At 36.2% G+C, this 4958-nt stretch overlaps 1 pseudogene across 1 annotated transcript; it reads right to left on the bottom strand.

Moving 5' to 3' along the window:
* Positions 1-2164: 2164 nt before the first annotated feature.
* On the bottom strand, positions 2165-3951 carry LOC143550657 (F-box protein At5g46170 pseudogene; annotated as a pseudogene). The gene is made up of 2 exons (XR_013138368.1): positions 2817-3951; positions 2165-2365 (listed from the first exon to the last, which is right to left on the bottom strand). The product of XR_013138368.1 is annotated as an F-box protein At5g46170 pseudogene (transcript).
* Positions 3952-4958: the final 1007 nt, after the last annotated feature.

Here is a 4958-nt window from a genome sequence, read left to right on the forward strand (position 1 = left end):
TCTTTGTAACTTAAAATTTGAAACATAAATTCTCAAATAGGAAGTGCCAAATATTCGGGTTGTCTTTATTAATTTAATAGGAAATGCTTGAAATACGTCATTCCTAAAAATAAATGCACTTTTGCTATAATAGAATGGGTAACATTTTTTTTAATGAAAGCTTAACTTACGGCTATATTGAATATCAACTTATTTTTTATATACTTAGTCATATCTCGTTAATATATCAACCTTAATGTATGTGTTTTGAATTCATTTTTCTGGTTAACATACTTTTGAAAGCTAACCTATTTTTATATAACATCTAAAAATGTTAATATACTTTTGAAAGCTCACATAATTAACATATTTATTTGATTGTTGATAAGTTTGTTTATACGTGTATATCATTGATGTAAAGTTTATTAGGGCTCAATTATGGTTACTGATTTTAATTATTATGACTTTTTTTGTTGAGTTTGTTAAAATCTTTTAGTTTGATTGGTGACGAGTTTTTTTATGCGTGTTTATGCATATGGAGTGTAAGTTTGGGGTCAGTTGGCGTTTACGGATTTTTTTTCATTACTAAATTTGTTTAAAAGAATACTGCTTTTAATAAATTTGGGGCCAAATCCACCATTTGATTAAAAAAAATGAAAGTGATTAGAGATTTATATGATTGAAAGGTTATTGTTGCTTCTACTACTACTACAACTATTATTATTATTATTTACCAGGTATTGTGACATACCTATCAGAATTTACCAATTTGTGACCTCCATCATACAACTTTTCTCCATAGTTAGAAGCCATGATGACAAATATAGCAGAATGAAACAATCACTTTTTGTGGTAAGACTTCATATGCAGGTTAACTGTTTAGGCTATATTTTACTTTTTATTATAATAAGCTCATTAAGATTTACATTAAAATCCTCTTATGACATGGTGAAGGAGAAACAACTGATTTTCACGTTTGATAAAACAAAGAAGGCTGAATTCGGTATCCTTATCGCATACAGAAACAATAGAAAGATGAACAAATTGTGAATGTATTTCACCATGGTGAGATTTTTTTTGTTTTCATTTGTAGCCTTTAGAAAGTAATATAGTATTTCTTTAAATAATGATGATTTAAATTCCTTTCTATATACCAACAAATGCATGGGAGGAAGGAGATGAAGCTGTTTCTATTACAAACCATCTTCAAAATACAAATTTGGATGTGGTCGGCAATAAACATATAACGAAAACTTTTGTCATCTTAAATCATGTCTTTAGTCGTCAATTTCTATATTTCCACCCGTGTCGTACACGGGTTAACACGACACGGGTTAATAACCTAGTAGTTACACTAAAGTCATCAACATTTTACTAGTGTTACCGTTAATATGTATTTATGTAATTGAGATGTTAGACTTGTAACAACTTGTCGAAACCGAAAGTAACATGGTGAACCAGAGTACTTATTACTTTCCATATTCAATGATCATGGGTACTGGTTCAACCATGACCGGACCACAGCCAAGAAGAGTCTCCTTCAATAACAAGGACCACACGCACCCATGGGCCATGGCTCTCACCCTAAGGACAAATATAAACTGACGGGCTGGCGGTGATGACACAAATAAATTCAGTTCAGTGCTTACACAGTTACACATACACATGTAACACATCATATTCACATATGCATGCTTACAAAGAAATCTAATTTGTAGCTTTACCAAATTACAAAACAACCTTTAATGCTTAGGTAAATTAAAGTTGAAATTAGTGATTCTTTTCCATCTGTTGGTTGCTTTAAATCTTATTAACTTAATGGGATTGTTTAAATACAGGATCAGTATGCAACCCGACATGCATGGTCTAGTTAGGACTTAGGAGTGCTTATAAAACTGTCGAAATCAACCAAACTGTTTAAGCCTAAAAATGTCAACCTGTTTTGGCCGGTTTAAAATATACCAGTCTAGTTCACGGTTTACGATTTGAAGCTTAAAACTAGTCGTTTTAAATTTAAAATTTATTTCTTTTTTTCTTTCACGTTAGAACCAATCAATGTCTCCGGTTCGGTTTGTGTGTTTCCAAAACCATGGGTTAAGCTTATGTTTTGTAAAACTTAAGAACCCACACAAGAATCACGACAGAAAGCTACAATATTTAAATCTTATTAATAGCACATTAAAAAGAGCATAAAGTCTACTACAAACAACATTTGAACATGAGATTTTGAAAATAATCTATCTATTATACCTACAAATAATATTAATATTCACATATACAAAAGTTATCAAGTCTAGTGAACAACAATAACAGCCAAATCCATCAAAGGTAACAAAATTGTATGTTTCCCACTCCCAGCTGCCTTTCATTGCCTTGACAAACAATACTGCAAATAACATAAACAAATCTAACTCAAAATATTCACTAAACACTTAAATGTAACAAAAAGTATGGGTGAGCAATAACCTAAACCGATTAACCAAATATCGGTGAAACTGAACCGAAATTAACCAAATCTATCGGATTTTTTTACCCTCGGTTAACCAAAATTAACCAAACCGAACTGAACCATTCATATTTTCATATAATTCTAGCTTTTATGCCTCAATTTCATGTTTTATACCACCGTTTCATGTAATAATAACTCTATTTCGTGTATTACAAAGCAAAATTTTAGTCCAAGTTTGAGTTTGATTATTAACCGAAATTAACCTAACTGAACCGAATAAGTGCATAAACCGAACCGATTATCCGAGAAGCAATTGGTTAATTCGGCGAGGCTAATAATCAAACCACGGACGCTCCTAACAAGAAGTGAAATTGATGATGATTCTTACATCAAAACGAGTTCATCTCAAGGAAATAAGTTCTTCGTTTAACCAACATCTTCGCCGCAGTTCCAAACGGCTCATCAAACGCAGCCGAAACCAAAAACCCATCCAAACTCTCAACCCCCACCGACTGATCACTCGGCCGAGTAGCCACCAATGTAGCCCCTTTCAACACCGTCCCATCCGGCAACTCCAAACACGGCGCGTACCACAACCTCATATTCAACGCAGGCACAAGCGTCCTCTTCGAAGCCGAAGAAGCCGACAACGGCTTCACTCTTAACTCCTCTAACTGCTCCCTGTTCATACACAACACTCCTTGTCCATCCGCATCCGTTAACGTAACCGAATCCAACGTCTTGTGATCTGAAACTATCGGTTGAAGTAAATAATGTCTCGCAGAGGCGGCAATCAACGAGCTAATCGTCCACACCACGCGTAACTTCAACCCGCCGTTAGTGTAAAACGAGTCCGGTATACTTCCATTATCTTCATTCACCGAAATTGTATCCGAATTAGTTAACTTCTTATTATCAGGATACGTAACAGAAGACGCTCCAAGCATAACGCAATTGTTTAAAGTCGATCCGAAATCAGCTCGCCACCGCAGCAAAACGCCGTCGTCTAACCCTAACTCGCCGGCCGGAAGCTCAATTTTGAGAAACCGGATCTCGGTGAAGTGCTTGAGGACTTGAGCCGGAGAATGATGCGTAACGCAGTCGAGATCATCTCCATCTCCATCTCCATCGCCGTCTCCGTTGACGGATAACGATGACGGTGACGGAGAAGATAACGATAACGGTAACGGGCGTTTAGGAGCGAGGAGTTGACCTAGGGTTTGGATAGGTTTGACGATGCCGGTGAGGACGGTGCGGAGGAGAGTGGAGATACGAGATTTGTTGGAGGTGGTGGTGGAGGAGTCGTCGGAGATGACGCAGTCGACGCGAACGACGACGTTTTGGACTTGTGGAAGTAAGGAGTGGAATCTTCTGGAGACGATGGAGCAGCGGCCTAAGGATTTGACGTCGGAGATGAGGTTGAGGATTAGGAGGAGGAGAGAGTCCGGGAGTTGGTCGAAGCGGTCGTATGGTGGTTGGGGGTGGATTCTGGTGGTTAGATCTGGGAGAAGAGAAGACATCATGTGAAGAGAAAGGAAAAGAAAGGAATTGAATGGGAATGACGGAGATGGGATTAGAGGAAAGGTGTGACACGGGAAGAAGTGTTGATTTTTGTGATGTTTTGGACTCTCAATTTAATAACATAAAATTGATGCTTTTGGTTGAGGTAAACCACGGGTGGTTACGGTTTGGTTTAAAATCATGAAACTGTTTAAATTGATTATTGGTTTGGGTTTGAATGCGGAATCAAAAAAATCTGCTAAGCATGAGAAAGCATGTGCCGAGAATCAACACGTATTCATTCATTTTGTTTTTGATACATTTGGATCCTTTGCACCCGAAGCTATTACGTTTCTGAAAGGAGTTCAAAGGGTCGTGCACAGTAACTTATCGACGCCAAAGAACTATAATTTTGTTTTTAGTAGGATCGGGTTTGTCATTCAAAACAAAAGGGGGTGACGGCGCAGCTTGTTGCCCACTTACCCACCTCTCTATTGTAATTTGATCATTTTGTAAACGATAAAATAACTGTTTAAACGATTTTGTGGTCAGTTTTCATTATTAACTTTCAGTCGGTCGGTTTCAAATTTTAATAATTTTAAACCGTTATGGATGGTTGGTACGGTTTATGTCGAAAACTAGGCATGACTGGCTCGTAAAATTTTACATTATATTTTGATTGTTTAGATGTTTCCTATGCATGTATAAATTATGTGTGTATTAGGCTTAGTTAATTATTTATAATCCGTTTTAGTTTACTTACATGCATTTCTTTTGCAATAATCTCAAAACTAAATAAAAGATATCAAGTTCCTTACATATTTTAGACAATAGTTAGTTTTAGCTTCTTTATAAGTTTTATTTTATTTTTTTATTATGGATAACTTGAACTAAAGTACAATGAGCCGAAACCAAACCGTTAGTAACGGTACAGTTTGGAATTTCAATAGTTCGGTTTCGGTTTTCCAATGATAAAAACCGTTAGTAACGATTCAGCTTGTGGTTTGGCCAAAAAATTGGCCAATCCAAA

The sequence above is a fragment of the Bidens hawaiensis genome, unplaced genomic scaffold (assembly GCF_021521415.1).
Source record: "Bidens hawaiensis isolate Kalapana, Puna unplaced genomic scaffold, B.hawaiensis_p1.1 tig00016125_1, whole genome shotgun sequence".
NCBI classification, from domain to species: Eukaryota; Viridiplantae; Streptophyta; class Magnoliopsida; order Asterales; family Asteraceae; genus Bidens; species Bidens hawaiensis.